This window comes from Copadichromis virginalis, linkage group LG8 (assembly GCF_057382275.1).
Source record: "Copadichromis virginalis isolate Kocher_CV1m ecotype Utaka linkage group LG8, C_Virginalis_male_GT1.1, whole genome shotgun sequence".
In the NCBI taxonomy this organism is placed as follows: Eukaryota; Metazoa; Chordata; class Actinopteri; order Cichliformes; family Cichlidae; genus Copadichromis; species Copadichromis virginalis.
Genome location: NC_140625.1, coordinates 12,254,522 through 12,274,986, shown reverse-complemented (window position 1 = coordinate 12,274,986; position 20,465 = coordinate 12,254,522).

Here is a 20,465-nt window from a genome sequence, read left to right as displayed (position 1 = left end):
TCTCTATGATTGAAGTTGGGGTTGTCAAATATTTGAAAACTATTCATATTGTTCGATATTCATTATTCAAATTTAATAAATAAAGTATGAGTTTGCAAAGAAAATTTACAAAAATTGTGACGTGACAAACTGAGCCCAAAAGATTAAAATGTTCTATAAATCAAGACTTACCTTCATAATAAGACATTTTAATGCAGCTGATATCATTTGGTGTCAATTTTCAGCATGACAGATTCATGTAAACAGGCACATTTTAAATCAAACTATTAGTTTTCAAACACGGAAGTAAAGTAGTCTGGTTTCTGAACCTAGAGCTTCAATCACAGAGGCCTAGACTGGTCACCACCCCATGGCAACCTCCGGTTGCTAAGGGAAAATTTCTATTTCCTGACCAGTTGACAAGTGTTTGTTGGAAGTTGTTGGCTGGTAAAAATCAGTTGTAAACAGGGTGCTGCACCAAAAACCTCTTTGTAATTGCTGTGGTTGCTAAAAGATGGCTGCGCTGCTTTGAGAAAAGTTGACAAGTGTTTGCAAACAAGTTGGTGTCAACTGGAAGGAGGTTTTCAGTCCTGCACCGTATACCTCATTGCAACCAATTTCAACCGGTCACCACCAGCGACCATTCAACCAGCTGGTCAGACACATTTTTTACTCATGATCAATGGTTGCTAGATGATCGTTATGATAGATGATGATCTAGGGCTGTATGATTGTGGGTTTAACAAAGCAATGACTGAAAAGTAAGTAAATAGAGAAAAGAAGAAATGTATTTTACAAAAGTGTTCATCGACTACTTTACATTGTATCAAAGTTTCGTATCAAAGTTTTCATATCTTCAATGTTGTCCCATGAAAAGATATAATAAAATATTTACAAAAATGTGAGGGGTATACTCACTTTTGTGAGATACTGTATATATAGTGCCAAATCACAGCAGTTTTCTCTATAATAAAAGCAAGCACATGGCAACAGTGGGAAGAAATAAACTCCCTTTTAACAGGAAGTAACCTGCAGCAGAACCAGACTCGGGGAGAAGCAGCCCTCTGGGAGGGAGGGGAGGGAGACAGGACAAAAACTGGGTCTAGTCTTTTATTATTATTTTATTTACTATCTATTTAATATTTTATTTACTTCTATTCACTTTTATTCACTCCAACAAAAGGATATTTACAGTTAAATATATCATACATTTACATCATACTTTTTTTTTTATATTGGGCAGATAAAAGACTGAATCAAATAAAAAGATGATGATCAAACATGACACAGTTTATTCTAAGTGCAGCATGAATATGTGTACAAATTGGAATATCCATCTCTTAAATTTTTGATGAAAAGTTTCACCTAAAGCCTACATTGCAAACATCACAACACATGGGTTTAGCTAAATATATTGGAAACTATCCAGCTGTTGCTGTCGAAATCACAGTCTTGATCAAGTAAGTGACTAACCGGGCCATGCAGCTCGATTTAAAAATGCTTCTCCCCAAAACCCCATGATCTGAATCACATGGTACTGCTTCCCCACAACTGTGTATGTTCTCCATCTTTTATCTTAATAGCATATGAGTTAAGAATGGATTTATTGAAGGTCAGCAGTGTTCATTCAATATCTCCTTTGAAAATGTCATGAGTTATTCAATTTTATCCAACCATGTGGGGACCACAACCAAATCCACAAAGATGTCAGCTCTGATATCTGAAATAAAACAGACAAATTATTCATTTAACATTTCTGCTTTTAGATCACTTCCTGACAACATTTGTAAGTTCATCCTTTACGGTATGTTACATAGAAAGTTACTTTTTCTGCTCATTTTGGAATGCAAAAGAGCAATACCTCTGCCAAAGGAGCTTCTGTAATCGTTGCTCGACCACACAATCCCCCGACAAAATGCAACAACACCGAATGTTGTAACACTGGTTCAAAATTCTCGTGTTGAGACTGAAATAGGAATGAGAAATGAGGAGTTGGGGTTCAGAGAGATGGACAACTTGTGCAACATTGGTTGTAACGCAGCAAAATGAAAGGTTTGGGGATATGATACCAATGGGACATGGACAATAAAGGGCAAGGGGAGCAGAGGTGAACGGTGAGGGAGGCGATGGCTTTAAAGTGATCTTGTCTGAGAAGTCCAAGTGCTATCTGCCATTTCTCTGTGACTCAGTTTCGCTGTCATTAGTTGTTGCACAAACTACTTGAGCTCATTAGCTGCACACAAAATATCAGCGAGGGCTAATTGAGACTATGTGGTCACGAGTGTGAAGGTTTTAACAGGCTCGCCCTCCCCTATGGGGAAATGTTGAAAATGTGATTACGCGAGGGAGATGTTGGAAATTATCAGGGGAAATGTTAAGAAAACATCATCTGGTTTTACCCTGGGCTGATCTACTACCCAGTGACTGTTCACCCACACCACAGGATCCCTAATAAATAAGACTACAACTGTGCACTTCACTTTTATTGTGCGCGTGTGTGTGTATCTGATGTGTGTGTGTGAGACCTACCCTGTCCCTTGGCACGTGGAACATTTTGCACTGCTGTTTTTACAAGCTGCGCGTTAAGCTGTCCATCAAATGCCAGGAAAATACCCTGGATCCTTTCCCCCCTATTACACACACACACACATACACAAATGCGCACACAGACATTGATTCCCCAGAAACCACAGTCGCAGTAGTGGTAGCTGCTCCTCTGCCAAGCTCTTAAACACACTGAAACCAACCTCTCCACTCTTTACAGCCTCTTTTATACATGAGCCTTCTCTCCTTACATCTCTCCCTCGCTCATCCATCCTCCCTGCCACCCATCATTTATCTCTCTTTATATCGCTCCCTAAATATCCTTTCTGCTTGGATACAGGCTGCGTTATAAAGCAAGCAACTGCTGACTAGATGGGCTGTGATACAGCCAGCCTCATCTGGCCTTACCACCTTAGATTGGCTTGTTGTGAGATACGCTTGTAAATGTAAAATATAGCTTGACATGGCGCACGGCTCTCTATTACAGCTGCTTTTTTTACAGTCAAAAGAAAGGGTGCAAAGGCTGCGTGAGCATTTCAGTGTGTCTGTGTTTCTGCTTTATTACAGGTAGGCCAATATATCATGATGAAATTAAGCATGAAGGTTACACCTGAATCACAGCCACAAAATATCTGTGTCGCTGTAAATTTACCCTCGCATGAGGGTTATATTGTGTCCTCGATTAACTACTACAAATCCATTTTGGTCATGCTGTTGTAAATAAGCAATAGTGTCTGTGTACTATTAGGATCTACAGTAAGTAATACGTCAGAGGTTTTAGCTGTTTCAGATTGTCCACAGGATAGTCCATTTTGCCTTTAATTGATAATGTAGTTAGCCAAGAGGAAGACAGGAAATGTTGCGATACATGCAACAAAGAGCCCTTGTCTTGTGCCACTTTAAGCTTTTAGCATGGAGCATGCAGGAATGTGCAGTTTCTTCTGTAGAAATGTGGACACTGGCCTTGTGTAACAGAAATATGTAGATAGCATAGCCTGTATTTAAAGGAAGGACGTAGCCATGGTGACATCACCCACTGGTTACTTAACACAACATATTTTAAACAGGAAAAAGAAGAGCCAGGAAGCTGGAGCAAGAAGCCTAATGGCCTGAACTGTTTACCAAAATGAAAAATGTGGCAGATGTTACTGCCCTGTTCTGGTATTAAGTTACTTATCTCTACAGGGTGGGCCATTTATATGGATACACCGTAATAAAATGGGAATGGTTGGTGATATCAAAGTCCTGTTTGTGGCACATTAGTATATGTGAGGGGGCAAACTCCTCAAGATGAGTGGTGACCATGGTGGCCATTTAGAAGTCGGCCATCTTGGACTTCTCCATTCACATAAAAGTTTGCCTCATCACTGAACAAAAACTTCTGTGTGAACTGAGGGTCCTGTTCCAATTTTTGTTTTGCCCATTCTGCAAATTCTGTGCACCAATCTGGGTCATCCTCGTTGAGATGCTGCAGTAGCTGGAGTTTGTAAGGGTGCCATTTGTGAGTAGCTAATATCCGCCGAAGGGATGTTCGACTAATGCCACTCTCCAGTGACATGCGGCGAGTGCTACGCTGTGGGCTCTTGCTGAATGAAGCTAGGACAGCCACTGATGTTTCTTCATTAGTGACAGTTTTCTTGCGTCCACATTTTGGCAAATCTAACACTGAACCAGTTTCACAAAAATTAGCAAGCAGTTTGCTGACTGTAGCATGGGAGATGGGTGGTCTTGCATTGAAATCTGCTGCAATGACCCAGTTATTGCATTTACCAGATATCAACACAATTTCGATCCGCTCCTCACGTGTTAACCTCTTTGACATGTCAATGGCTGTGAACAAAGAAAACTTGTAAATAACTCATGAAAGAATAAAGTTACGTTGAAACCAAGCACACCATTGTTTTTCTTGTGACATTAGCCATAAGTTTGATGTGTCACATGGCCCTCTTCCTATTGAAAAAACAAAAGTTGTATCCAAGATGGCCGACTTCTAAATGGCCACCATGGTCACCACCCATCTTGAGGAGTTTGCCCCTCACATATACTAATGTGCCACAAACAGGACTTTAATATCACCAACCATTCCCATTTTATTACGGTGTATCCATATAAATGGCCCACCCTGTACTTCCTGCTTTACTTACTGAACAATATGTATAACGTTCCAATAGTGTAAGACCTTTTTAACCATGATATTTATTCAAATTCATTCAAACAAATCCATTTAATATGAACTTAATCCTAAACTCCATGCCTATGGCATTTCTTTTGATGACCTGAATTTCCTGAAAGGCAGCTGCATTTTAACATCCCTATCCAGGAATCCAGATTTCTTCCACATTTAGATTAAGATTTCCATATTTGGTTTCATTTTGTATTTGACTTTCACAAAATGGTCTGCCCTGCCTTCTGTGAGTTATAACTTCCAACAAATCATCACAGATCAGCTGCACAAACAGACAGTTTTTGTAGTTTTGTTTCTATTTACCACCACATTGGATTAAAAATTCTCAACACCAGACTGAAGTGCAGTCATTCAAGTTTAATTCAATGGTTTTTAGAGGGTTTTAAGGAATTATTATTAAGGAATTACAGACATTCACACAGTCCACATTTTCAGAGATTCAAATTGAATTGGACAATTGACTGTCAAGCAGTTTTATGACCAGCTTTCTTTGTTATTTCATGACAAATAAAGCAGAAATAAATGTTGAAATTGTATTTTTTTTAGCTGTTAAATGTAATTTTAAGTCATAAAAAGATGCCAGTGCAAAAAAAAAGAAGAGTTATAGCAAAAGTTTTAGGGGCATTTAAATCAACTCTCTGGTAGATTTTGCTGTGACCAGCTTAGCAACACCAAGTATCCTGAATGACCACGAAAGATACTTAAAGTGGAGGATAGCAGAATTATTTCCATGGTTAAGAAAAACATCACAGGTGTATCACTGTCTATAATCAAGATACACATTCATAAATGGAAATAAAGAAGATTTAAAACCCTAGTTACACTCCAGAACAAGAAGCCCAGATTAGACTTCGCCAGAAAACATCTAAAGGAACCTGCACAGTTCTGACAAACAGATGAAACCAAAATTAACGTGAGCCAGAATGATATGAAGAGAAAAATAAGGAGAAAGAGAGAAACAGTTCATAATCTGAAGCATACCACATCATCTGTCAAACATGGTGGAGGTAATGTTACAGCATGGGGACGTATGGCTGCCAGTGGAACTGGGTCACCAGTGTTTATGGATGATGTGACTGCTGATGGAAGTAGCAGGATGAATTGTGAAGTGTACAGTGCTATGCTCTCGAAAGTACTCTGCAAAACTGATTGAATGGCTTCAAAGTGCAAATGGATAATGACCTAAAGCATACTGCTGCAAAAAAAAAATCAAGTTTCTCACAGCAAAGAAATTAGATATTTCTCAATGACCAAGTTAGTCACTTTCAGTTACTGAAAACAAAAATGTGAGCAAAGAGACCCACAAGCAAAACCTGAAAGCGGCCGCAGTAAAGGCCTGGTGGAGAATCTGAGGGAGGAGAAAAAGCATTTAGCGATGCACATGGCTCCAAGACTTCAGGCAAAGGAGACAGCATTCAAGACAATCTTTATATTTAACCCTTTATTAGTTTATCCAATTAATTTTGAGGCTCTGAAATTGAGGTACATTGTATACAAATGTCTAATTTCTAAACATTAATCCACAATTTCGGTTAAACCCCTCGAAATAAAGTCTACACTTCAATCATGTGCTGATTGTTGATTGAAACTCCACTGTGGTGGTGTACAGAGGCAAAACTACAAAAATCGCATCTCTATCCAACAAATTATGAACCTAACTATATTTAATAGTTTCTCTTCTCAGAGCAGTAGTTGGAATTTTAATAAAGAGAAACACTACACAGTTCAGGCATTTTAAAAATGCTATATTTGTGTTTGTTTCAATCAAAGAAACATGTCATGCTTTCCTCTTAGGCTATAATGATATTCTTCATATGAGTTCAGCAAGAAAATGTTTGTTTTATAGATATTCTATGTTGATATATGCAGTTCACTGGCCATCAGCACTTTCAAAAAATCAGTATTGGCCTTACCCTTCAAAAACTCAGTTAAACCCCTGGTTTATCTATACATCTGTGTGCATGAGAGAGCCTGTACCTGGGGAGAAAACACTGCAGAGAACCTTTGACAAATAAAAGGTGGGAGACAAAGGGGAAAGCTAAAAGGAGAGAAAGCATCACAGGGGCCATGATGGAGGGAAAAACATCAATACCGTGTGCATTTAGAGGAAGTGAGTGAGAAAGAGCAAGAAAGACAGAGCCATGGGAGAGAGGCAGGGAGCTCCGCTGAGAGAGAGAAGGAGGCTTGAAAATCAAGAGAGGAAGTCTAAATGAGATTATCTGAAAGAAGTCGAAGACAATGAGAGAAGCATTCAGAGAAATAGACAAAGGGAAGAGTGGAAGGCTTTCTATGACTTGAGCTGCAGGAAAAATCAAGCCTTGTCCATGAAGTGCATTCTGCTCAAGCCGATCTTCAGCTTTGCTTTTAGCACAGACATAAAGACTTCTAGTCTCCATTAATGTGCAAACAATAATTGACATCTTACCTGCATACGTGCATGAAGTAGCCACGGTGATAGGATGAAAGACCGCACAATGAAACAGACTTGTGGCAAGAAAAAAACAAAAAAAACAAAGAAAAAAAACCCCACATATCCCTGGAACTCTGCTAATGTGCAAAAGCATAAACAAAACAGTTCATATAAAAAATCTCACAAGATAAGACTTATTTATTTGGTATTATGTCATTAGCAACAAACTGCCAATTTGTGAGTCCATCTTTCAGCATTTTCTCTTCCCTGCCTTTATGCTTTTTCTAGTTTTTGACCACAAATTTAGCTTTTTGCATGTTTGCACAAAGTAAACTATAGCAAGAATATGTCAGACCAAACAGCAGCTGTTAGTGTCAAATGTTTGTTTGTTTATGGTCTTTTTGTTAGATTTGTTGACCATAAGAACAACATAATATTCAAACGAACCTATTATCTAAAACAAAAACAGCTCTTGAGCATATATGTTGGTTAGTTCTACATCGACTGTCTGAAGCAAACTAATCACACTCCAGATAGAATTTTTAAACACATCAAATATCTAAACACATATCAAGTTTCTGGTCTAAAAGTATGTACGGTATTCCGTCTTCATGTCTAGTTATTACATCCCACTTAAAATAAACGTGATAATGTGTCTAAACCATATGAGCTACCAGTCTGTCTTATGTCTTTTAGGTCAGTTCAAATCTGTTAAAAAAAGTTTCTGTTTGCCTGAGGTCACATAAATATAAAAAGGTGATTACACAGAAATAAACTTAAGGACCTGCACGGCTATATACATTAAATCAGCTGATTTGTCCACCGTGCTGAACAGATTTACATTAAAATTACCCAAACAGAAGGAAACAAACCTATAAACTTTCTCTAACAGCACTGTGATATAGAGAGACAGTCTCTGAAGCTTAACATAACCTGCTTTGCTTTTCTATTACACAGTTGCAAATTCTCAAAGGATGAACAACTTAAAAGGACTGATGCTGATCCAGCAGAAGTAAAGATCTTGTTCTTCTTAGTCTTTAATTTTTTTTATTCTTATATCTTTTTTGTTAGTAAAACCTTCTGCATTCATTTCCCACAAATCAACCACCAACGGTTTGGTCAGACACTCAGTGTTTGCTAAGCTACTAGTGACTAACGTAATGTAACAAATGGTGACCTTTAACCAGGTCAACATGGACAACGATACATCCTAATCCTGTAAAAAGATGAATGTAATGAGTAACTCACAGATATTCTTTTTCGTCCCATGGCCATCCAGTAAGTTACAAACTAAATTTGTGTTTTTCAAGGGTTGTTTTAAGCACGTGCGTTTGTGCGTGTGTGTGTGTGTGTGCGTATATGCAAAGGTTTTTGGTGGGGTCACGTCAACAGACAGTCAGCGATATAATTGCACCTCATTAGTCGTACAGATTGGCGCCTTTCACTCCCCTTCCATTTTCCTCAGTTTGGACGACCCCATAGGATGGCTGCCACTCAGAAGAAAGCCATTAACCAATCACAGCGTGGCATTTGTCACTAAGGGAAAAATAATGATAATTGTAATCCTTAGGATCTCCCAGATAACTAATTTATTTCATTTAAAAGCCAAATTACAGTGCTCAAATGCAGCGGAGGCCACAGTGGCACTCAAAGCGCAGCGTCGGAGAGGGATGAGCGACGTGTCGTGTCTTCATTAACTGTGCGAGAGGGAACCAAAGACTCTGCACGCAATTAATGCAACATCACAGTGCTAACGCTTATCACTCGCCCCCACAGAAATACACACACACACACACACACACACATTGTGAGTGACATAGACACAACAACGCACTGCTCATTACTCCTGTGCAGGTCTGGTCTCCATGGTCTAGGTGATGTGATGGGGGCTCTGGGAGCAGCTACCCAGTTGTCTGACACACACACACACACACACACACATACCTATACCCACAGACATGCACACACACATTCGCGCACACGCTCACAGGCACATAGTCTGCTATAAGGGATCAGGATGAGGGAAACCTCTGATTTTCCGCCTTTTATCTCAGGCGCAGAAACGTGCACACACACACACACACACACACACTCTGTCTCTCCCGCTGTCTTTCACACACAAACACACGCACACACTCATGCACAGTGGAGTCATATCTTGATTAGGCAGCTTAGGTGGTCCCAGGGAAATACACTCATCTCTGTCTCTCTGCCTCCCCCTCTCTGGCATGTTGTTATCTCCAGGGTCCAAATGTTTGGAGATATCTTCACACACACCTGATGGCAAACAACCTCAGTTGTCTCCCCAGCCTGTCCTTCTTCTAACAGGCTTCTGCAGCCTTGACCGGACCCACAGCCTGTTTTACAAAGGGTTGTCCCCAACACCTATTTAGCCCAGTTTGTCAAAAAGGAACAGACAGAAAGGTAAATGCAAAGGTTTGAGGTTTACACTTGCAAAATCCTGCTCTGGAAAATTGGATTCCTCAGAAACTGAGGAATTGAATTTACATTTTGTTAAAATGAAACTGTGTTTGCACCCAACACTCTTTGCAATAGTTTGGTTTCTGGGGGGGGGGATATACCCATCAAAGATGTCAGTTGTTAATTTTTTGGGTTTGTTGAGAAAAGAGATTCAACTCATACATGTTCCATGATTGTGTAATCAGTTAACTTGTTTGTGCAAAGGACTGCAAAAGAAAAGATTTGTTTTATATGAAATGTCTCTTTATAGGCTACCAAGCAGTTAGTTTTACTGCATGGCCACCATATAAATATCTGCAAAGGCTATCTGGTAAGTTGTCCCACCCCCAAAACCAACACCGAAGTATAGAGAATCTTTAAACTGTCACAGCTATGCAATGATTTCTTTTCTTTCCCTATCACTACAACTGCTTTACACCCCTTTGACTTATCAAAAACAACAATAGAAATTGTGTGTTCACAGTGTGAATACATCCATTACAGCCTTAGAGAGATAAACGCCCTCAGAAACTAGAAGAGGAGTTCCTTGTCTGTTACACAGATAGTAAACCGAGTTATAAATCAACTCATCTACACGCTATGCAAAACACAGAAAACACGTTCATTGGACAACTAAGGTGTGTTTCAGATAACATGATGATGGAGGGAGACATGGAGAAGTCTCTGCATGACTGATGTGTGTCAACTCTTGTTGCACCTCATTTTTAAATGAAATAATCACTCATTGGAAACTAAGACTTGCCAAATAGTCATCCTCTGGTATCAGAGTCATACACTTTGCCTCTCATACACCTCTCGCTTTCAACTTAACTAGTCACAGTCAGTAACCCATTTCTGGTGTATTTTAATGCAACAGGTAGCCCGTCAGCACCTGGATGATCATTTAGCGTCAATCACATGGCCTAAAACCAGAGATAAACTTTTTCCTGACTTTCATTTTGACTTTGTCTTTTCTGATGCTGTTTGGTTAAAGCAGTGTGGTCAGATTTAGGGAACAAAAATAAGCACCAACCTTAGAGAAATGTTCACACACAGGCATTTTTACAAGTTAAACACAAGTTAGGATTAGAGTAATTACACTGTTAACATTAGTAGAAAATTGTCATTGGTTGAGCAAGTCACAAATCAATTCATAATAAAAGTATTAATAATAATTAGTACTTCAGCTGGAACAAATCAGATGAAGACCAGTGATTTTTCCAGCATTTTGATGATACTGTCCAGTTTGTTCCTGTCTCAGTTAGGTTGCCATACCAGACTGAGGTTTTGAAGATAATTTAATTAATCATCATAATCTAACCATCTGTAGTGGTCAGTATCTATCAAAAGTGGTCAAAGGAAGGAACAGTGGTGAACCACCGACAGGTCATGGGCAGTCAAGGCTCACTGATTCGTGTGGGGAGCGAAGGTCAGCTCCCACAGACAGTGGGAACAGACAAAGTGAGTCTTGTTCAGATTGCTGAAAAAGTAAATGCTGGTTCTGATAGAAAAGTGTCAGAATACACAGTGCATACCAGTTTGTTGCATTTGGGGCTGCATAGCCACAGACCAGTCGGGGTGCTATGCTAACCCTTGTCTGCCTTCAAAAGCGCCAACAATGGACACGTGACAATCAGAACCGGACCACAGAGTTATGGAGGGAAGTGGCCTAGTGTGATCAATCACATTTTCTTTTACATCACACGGATGGACAGGTGCACTTGCGATGCTTAATTGGGGAACACCTGGTAAGCATCGGCTTTGATTGACGTTCTGTACGGCAACCTTGAGTCCATGTGGATATTATTTTGACACGTGCCACCTACCTAAGCATTGTTGTAGACCATGTACACCCTTTCATGGAAACGGTATTCCCTGATGGCTGTGTCAAAAATGCTTTAGGAATGGTTTGGTGCACAACAACAAGTTAGAGGTGTTGACTTGGCTTCCAAATTCCCCAGATCTCAACCCAGCCGAGCATCAATGGGATACGGGAAAAACATGAAGGCCCCATCTCGCAAAAAGCAGGACTTAAACAATCTGTTGCTAACATCTTGGTGCCAGATACCAGAGGGCATCTTCAGGAGTTCTGACGGTGTCCGTGCTTTGATGAGTCAGTCCTGTTTTGGCAGCAAAAGGGGGATCAACATAATGTTAAGCAGGTGGTTACAATGTTATCCATGACCTGTGTAAGTAATATATTATATATATTATGCAATTTACAGTTTAAATAAACTTCTGCATGTATGCAACAAATTTATGTTGGTGTGTTTAAACTTAGTTTACATTGGACCTCATTGCTAAAAATAGGTTTTCGGGAATTTCGTTATTATGATTACAGTGAATTTATTTATTTATCTAGCGATACCTTTGTGGCATCCTTGAACAACGTCAGTCAGTGCTGTTTTGTTGAGGTTCAGCTGTCAACGCTCCACTGCATGCATGTTAACAAAGTCCAAGATCCTGAGTCATTCCTGTTTGTGTCTGTCTAGTCATGGTGGCTGACATTACTCAACACAAGTATGTGTTAGCCAAATAACTCTAACCCGCTAGCTGACTCATTCAAATTTCTGCAAACAGCTTTGAAAGCAGCTGGGCTGTTCCAAAGGAGCTTCTAAATGGGACAGGACACATCCAGTGTCTAATTCGTTTTTTCGTTCTTTCTGGGGTTTTTTTGTTTATTTGTCAAAGGACATTTATAATGAAATGCAGTCCAGGTAGATGTTTTTAGCATCATTACAGCATGATGCCTTCAGTTACAGACATAATAGTTGGGCAACTCCCCAATAGCTTTGATAGTTTGATCACACACCGTGGGTAGGGTGTTTTCTTCCTGGTTGCAACACTTTTTGAATCAGTACCACTTTTGTCAGTGTTGTTAAAAACTAGTTCGGTTTGTGCATTGCTGTTCTGGTTTCGTATTTCTCTGTAATGTAGCACAGCATGAAACTAGAACTATATGCTAATTTCCAGCTTCAAATTTTTATTCTTGGACTTTGAATAATCGCCAATTCAAAATACTGTAGCAATTATGTTATACTTGACCCTGGTCCAGTCCTTCAGTTCATCCACACGCTGAAACAGGTGTTTTGGCCCCCGCTCCCCCTTTTTATGTTAACTTTTGTTTTGATTGGCTGCTGCTCACAAACAGAAGGTTTAAACAGTATGTGGGCAGGGCATATTAAAGATAACACCTCTCCCTGTCTCATATAGAGCCAAGAGCAAAAGGAAGAAGGTCTAAAGAAGAGCACTCTGCAGCTCAGTTATTGAAGTTTTGTATTTTCTAATTAGCTTTCATTTTTATCGTCTTCTTTTTTTTTTTTTACTTTTTTCAGTTAAGTTTAATTTCAGTCAGCTTCCAGAGAAGGTGTATTCATTCCACTTTAACTTTTTATTGTTTTAAAGTTTTTTGTTTTTATTAGTTTCAGTGTTGTTTTTAGTCTTTTGACTAATATTGCAAGAATAGCAATGCAGGATTTAAACAAATTACATAGTTATCACAATCAAAACCCAACACTCTTTGAAAAAACTAAATCTCAGTAAACATGTCCATCAAAGCCACATCAGGCAGGTTATAAGAGATGTCTAAAGCCTCTAAATGTTTTGCTTATTTTAGTTCATTTTCCAAGTGCATAGATTTTTTTCAGGTGTTTTTAACTTGAACCTAAAAACTGGAACCTAAAACACCTTCTAATGTCCCAGCAAACTCTATATTTAATGATCAAATCAATTTCATAAATGTGCTACTCAGCTAGGAAAATCCTTTGTCTGGAGCTGTTCTAATAATGACAGAGAAATAAAAGCTAAATAGATATATTTACCCATAAGCCAGTATTATTAGCCTGCTGGTTTTTTGCATCATGCACTGAAATGACACCATCTGCTAGAAGTGGAAATTCCCCAGTTTATCACTGGCTTACTATCTTACTACTATTATTATTTTTTAAACGCACTCCTGCAACACATCATTAACCAACTACAGAACAGGATGACACAGGAAAGATATATTTGGGGAACATTCAGGCTGTATGGGAGTTGGCATACAAGGCTTTTAACTTCACAGGACAACAGTGATTAACCTTGAATTTCCAGCCATAATCCTCGCTGTACACAGTAACACATTTGACTTTGTGTGACAGTAAGTAAACCATGCTAGGAACATTCTTTCAATAGACCGCCAGCACTGGTACTGATGAATGATTGACATAAGAAAACACAAACACACGTACACAGTTTCTATCGTTTTCACACACACACACTGATCTGGTTGAGTGGGCCCTGCTCACAACGTAATGACTGTGCTATGTGCTTTTTATTTTTCTTACTCCCGTAAAGTTGACTCCCGCTCCGCTTCCTAGCGTGTGTGTCGAAACGCTAACACAGTTCACTCTTCTCATATTCACAATAGCTGATGATGTGGTGTGATCGGTGACTGGAGCCAAAACTGCTGCAGACACATTTCAAAATGAGTTTAAGGAGGAGCTGTTCAATTTTTCATCTGACTGGCCGTTGACAGCCCGAGCATGCTTGTGTAAACACATGGCTGTGCTGAAACCACGCTTGCGTGTGCATGCGCGCGCAAACATTCGCATGTGCGCAGCTTCGGAGCCAAATGAGTTAACTGATAAACAAAAAACAAAACCACAAAAAAAACTCAGCATGGAGATAATTCACGCTATACCTCATCCTCAATCTTTGTTTAGCTGAAGTCATTTTGCTCACGTGCCCAAACAGCGGCGGGAAAACACACAGAGACAACGCGCGCGCGGATAGGTATATCATGCATTCTGGGCCTACAGTGCCGAGGCGTTCGGTAATTGAAAACAGGGCTGAATAATCGGGGAGAATGACAGCCCTGAAAGATTATGTGAACTCAAACATTAACACAATTAAGTGTGTGAGCACTGGAGTATGTCGCAGCATTAGACACTGTCTTTAATAGTCCCCCAGCACAAAGATGGGGGAATCTGTGCATGTGTGTGTGTGTGTGACAGAGAGAGAGAGTGTATGCATGACAATCCATATCACCGTGGTGCAGTGAAGAAAAACCAGAACCAGAGCAGCGGGCTGTTTTTTTAATGTTGGAAATCAAATAAATATGCTGTTGTTTTATTGTATTATCGGTTTGATGACAAAAACAGAACTCCAGCGCGGCCTCTCCTAAATCCTGTGAAAGGAGAAGCACAGAGATAACAAACAGTCTTATTTTTTCTCCTCTTTTTTATAGCAGTGATCCGGTTGTTAAAGACAGACGCTTTATCAGACAATGAGCAAATGATTCAATTGTCTCCTGGTGATTCCACGCCTTAGCAACAGCCGCCGGGGCCGGCATGGCGGCGGCCCAGTTCTGATTTATCTAGCGGGCTGCACTCAGGTGCTGTTTTGTTAACAGGATTGCAGCCATTTATAACTGTGTTTCATTACTGTACTAAGAGCCGATAAGATGATCACTCACGCACGCACACACACTCGCACACACAGAGGCGCTAATTCAATCCGCTGACAGGGAAACACGGCAAACAACATCCATTATGGCCTCAGAGCTAATTGGTTATGTAGGGGGAGGGTGTGGTGGGTAGGCGAGAGAAAAGAGCTCACTTACCCAGGAGGAGGCTGGTTAAAGGAAGCCTGGATTTGGTGCGGGGATTTCTACAATGAGGTGGTGCCTTCGGAGAACGTTTCCTGCATTTTTCACCACCTATTGTTTGCAATTATTCAACACACTGATCTCTCACTTTACACCTACAAACAGGACAAGGTCTTTATTTTATTTATTTATTTATTTTAAAGAGTGCGAGATATAACATCCCTTCCTTCCTGCCCGTCTTTCCCTTTCGTACTTTTTCCCTTTTTGCCAATGCAGTGAGCACTAAGCCCAAAACAAAGATGGCATCTTAGCCCCAGGTGGCATCAATCAACTGGTGACATTTAATAATTTCTTTTCTCCCGCTAAACCTTCCCTCCCGCCCTCCTAGATCACCTGACTATTACTATTAAAGATAAATCTTCTTCTCTACGATGAAGAAGAACCGGACGCAGATCCTGCTTGATGAATTACTGTCCTTTATGCAAAGACCAGATCTTTTAGGATTCCTGGCTTTGGTTCTATTTATTTACTTCCTCCATCACAGCACATCAGCAGCAGAATGATGGTGGATGAACGGCTGGAAAGGAAGGCAGATCGTCAGACAGATGGAGTTGCGGGGAGAAATAAATAATGTCAGCGAAGGTGTTTCGGGGTGCGAGAAGAGAAAAAGAGGGCATATTATAATAAAGAGGGGGAACAGGGAAGAAAGGGCTTGGAGTGCCCAAGGAAGGGAGACAGATAAACAGATAGAGATGAGTAGAGACAGAGAGAAACGGATGAGCAGATTTAGAGGGCAGGAGATAAGAGAGATAAAAGCATGGAGGAAAGAGGAGGAAGCGGGGGGTGGCTGCTACAGTGTACAGTGTTTACATGCGCCAATATGTTGCTGAACATGTCTGCTTACTTATGTCATTAGCTGGAGCTACAGAGTGCGCACAGACACACACGCACAATAAGAGATGCAGGTATGAAGACGGAGGCACAGGGAAACAGAATGATTGATGATATGATGACAGTACAAAAGTACGGGTTTTAGCAGTTGAGTAACCCTATTCATATTTTGAAAACTTAATGCTGTTTAATGATGAATGAGTGTATGTGTGTGTGAGTGTGTGTGTGATTAACTGCTGAACATGGCTGCACGCTCAGTAAAAAGCACAAATTCGTGGTAGATTGTTTTAAACGTGGCTCTCATCTCACTCTCTTCTCAGGCTGTTCTGGTCAGCAGCCAAACACAGTATAAAGCTGTGCTCCCGTGTACACTGCAGGCCTCAGTTGTTCTAGATAGCATATGACGAAGGTGCATACGAGAACACTGACCAGAAAATAAATTGTCTTAAACCTCCTAGAGCCCATCTGAAGCAAATGTGGGCTAAACTCTGGAGAATGGGGTGGGGGGAGTAAATGCCACTAGTGTCGTGGGAGTCACTTAAATTTAATAAAGAAGTTTTTTTATTAAAGACATTTGTAAAATATATATACAAACATTCATGGGACACTTCATTAGACACCTTCAGCTGCTTGGTAATGCAAATATCAAATCAGCCAATCACATGGCAGCAGCCAACCAAATTTCAAACCGATCATCAGAATGGGGAACAAAGGTGGTTTATATGGCTCTGAATGTGGTACCAGATGTTGGTACCAGGTGAGCTGGTTTGAATATTTCAGAACGCTTTGTAGAATTTAAAAAGAATGAAAATGGCAACAGGAAAGGAAGGTAAAAAGGAAGGTCTGATGAGTCTCTATTTCTGCTGTGCCGTTTGGACGGTCGGGTCAGAATTTGATGTACACATGGATCCATCCTGATTTTCACAGTTAACCAATCGCCATGCTCCAGTGGAGTACATGTGGGAAGTGGTGAAGCAGAAGATTTGCATCGTGTGCAGCTTCTAAATGTGCATCAAGTATGTGATGCAATCTTAGTATTGTGGACCAAAATCTCTGTTTCCACCAACTTGTTGAAAGTGCACATACTTGCCATACCGAAAGAAAAAGATATGAAAACTGTCACACAAATTTCATTCATTTAAAGTAACTGTAACATTTCAGATTACACATTATTATACTATGTTATTACACTGTATTCATTTGCTTTTTATTGTTTTTCGCTATTATTTAAAATCTGTTGGCTTTTGTAACTTTGTAAAATGAGCTAGTAAGACAGATGAGACAGACCCAGTCCACCTTCAGTTTTCCATACTTCACTCCACACTAAGTTTGGTAGTTTTGCATGATCTTGCTGAGAGACCATCATACAAACAGATAATGTACCAATTCCAACCATGACATAGACTGTACCAGTCTCTTATTGGTAGCTTTTGGTTTTGTTTAGTATTCCTTCGGTGCATTGGCAAATTTTCATAAAGGTGACCCAGCTTCCCAGACCTCCAGATCTTGCCTACATCTCTCATCTGTTCAATTCGAGTGCATTTGAAGATGATCCCATGGCAGCCAGCTCACACAGAGAAAAAGAACATCATCTTCCTATATATTTTTCGAGTTAACCAGCTGCAAATATCAATATAGCTCAAGACACAAGTCATTTCACTATATTAGAAATGCATTAGAAAACTGTTTATATGGATGTAATTTTATGAGTAAATGCCCCAAACTGAAAATGTGGGCTTTTAAAAACATTACATTGTTGTGTATAATCATTTTTGTAATTATCTTTTCAACACACAAAGCAGCTGTTCACTTAGCTGTGAAAATTATTTCATTAGTTAAACTCATGGTGCTAATATGCCTGCATGCTTGGGCAAAGGTCTCTCATGAGCCAGGGAATATCTTAGCCCTTGCCAAACCAGGGGCGTGTGAGTAAGAGGTGAAATAGCTGTGAGGACTGTCATTGTAGTATATCACTGCAACCGATGTGTCACTCTTTTTTTTAAATAATACAAATAAGTGTGAGAAATTAAATAGAACAAATGTGCTGGAACAAAAATCTCATCAATCTTAATACCTTTTAGTAAAAGTGTAGTGTGTTTCACTCTGAGAATATACTGTTCATCGAAATAAACTAACACTGTTTGGATTTCATTTGTAAGATGTTATCTGGAAATTTTAAAGGTAAAAATAAAACTTTAACGTCTGGTAAACAGGGGGAAGGACCTGGAACTCAATTTAGATAGATAATAAAATAAAAAAAAATATATATATACTAATTACACTTTTAATACTTAAGTAGAGTTACGTGCATTTGATTGAGAGGTGTTATCAGAGAGTTGAAAATGTTATTTTTAACTTTAAAAGACAATTGAGGTTAAAATGTTGGGGTTTTTGTATAATTTTCGTTCTATCGCATTATCCCTTTTCCACAATTTGTGTACAGTTTTGACTTTTGGGTAAAAGCCCATACAAACAAAAGCTATTTTTACACAGATTCCTGTGTATAGGGTCAGTGTTGTTTGCAACTGAAGAACTTATTCTGAATCTCGTGACACCGCTCTTCAATTCCTTTATAGTGTCCAGACATCATCATCTTTCAGTGCGGGGGAAATCATGCCCAAAAACACAATTTAGCTGATATAAAGCTACATAAAGGAACTCATTGGTCCCAGTGGACTCTGATGACACTTATAAGAGAAATATGAAGACAGCCATTAGATCACATTGCACCTGGCCATTGCTCGGGGGTCTGGGTTTTTGTGGTTTTTGCACCAACTGCATCTTTGTGCTTCGGCCTTGGTAAAAGACTATTTGTGAATGGCAGCCCTGAATACAAGCTTTGTGAAACTCTGTCATTGCACAGTGTTGGTTGACACTGTAACACCGGGGGTTGAGAGGTTGATTAAAATCTGCAATGAATTTGGGCTTTGTATCTCCACAATATTCAGCAGCTTTCAGGTTACAGTAAATATTTGTCTATCTCTGAGGCTGAGCTTTGACTTTAAACCACTTTATCTCTTTGCTCTATCATCTCTTAAATTATTGCATGAAAGAATTTAGTTGGTTTTGTTGTGTGTAGTTTAGACTCACACTGATAAGCACCCTATCATTAAAATGTCAACATTTTAGAAAATCTCTGATCAAAAAAGTAAACATCTTTTGTAAATAATTATAATGCTTTTATGCAAAATTTTTAGACCTTTGATTAAGAAAAAGATTCGCCCACTGCCTTGCCACTGACAGCTGATCATATATCTGGCAGTGCTTGCTGAGCTAATCCTCACCATCACTGTGTCACCTTGTGAACACAAATCTCCGATCAGCTAATCAACTGATTTCATTTAGCCATGGTCAAGATGACCTGCTGAAGTTATAACTTAGCATCAGAATAGGGATGAAAAAGTGCATGGCTTTGAATGTAGCATGGTTGTACTGTGATTTTTCTGCACAACAATCTCTTGGGTTTACAAATAATAGCCTGAAAAGGAGAAAATATCCAGTGAACAACAGATCTCTGGGAGAAAATGTTGAAGTAAGAAGTCAGAGATAATGCTCAGACTGGTTCAAGAAGACAGACAGTCAACAGTAACTCAAATAACTACTCTTTAGAACCATGATATGCAGAAGAGCATCTCTGAACATTGAAGCAGATGGGGTATAGCAGTGGAAGACCAGACTGAGTGCCACTCCTGTCGACTAAAAACATACAACTGCGTACAGCAGAGATGGGGGAGGGTCTGTGCTGGCGGACGTTGGTTACTGGCCTGGTAGCCTGGCTGCCCCTGGGAGGGTCCGGGACGGGCGTGGAGGCTTAGGGGTCTGGGGGTGCTCCGCCCCCCAGTCTGGGGTGCTGGCCGGGCCTTGGGGGCTTGGGTCCTGGCTGTTGTGTCGCCGGAGCAGTGGGCGGGTGGGTGCAGGGGGGCTCAGCCCCAGTGCAGGGGACCTCTGGTGCATCGGCCCAACTAGAGGGCTCTCTAACTGATGGGGAGGTTGTTATATCTTTGCAGGTGGTCCCCTCTCTACAGGAGCTCACTCTGCAGGTGGGGGGAGAGTTATAGGAGAGGTGGAGAATGAACTCAACCTGGGTGTCTATTGTCTTGTGTAGTTTGGGAGATAATTGGATGATGGGGTGGGTGCAGTTTTCTCTGGGGTGGAGTCGGGTGGGCTGCTCCGGACTCTGTGGGGCTGGGCGGTGCTGCGGTCCCCGGTCCAGATGGGCCTGGGCCCCCTTTCCCTGGTGGGTTCCAGAGTGTGGGGGTGCCTACTGGGGTCAGCGGGGGAGCTGGCCCCAGGGAGGGGCCGCTTGCCCCTCCCTTTCTTCCCTCCCCATCGTCAGCTGCCTCCCTATTCCCGCTCTACCACACCCACCCACACACGCAGGGCTTGGGGTGCAGGTATGTCACCAGGGT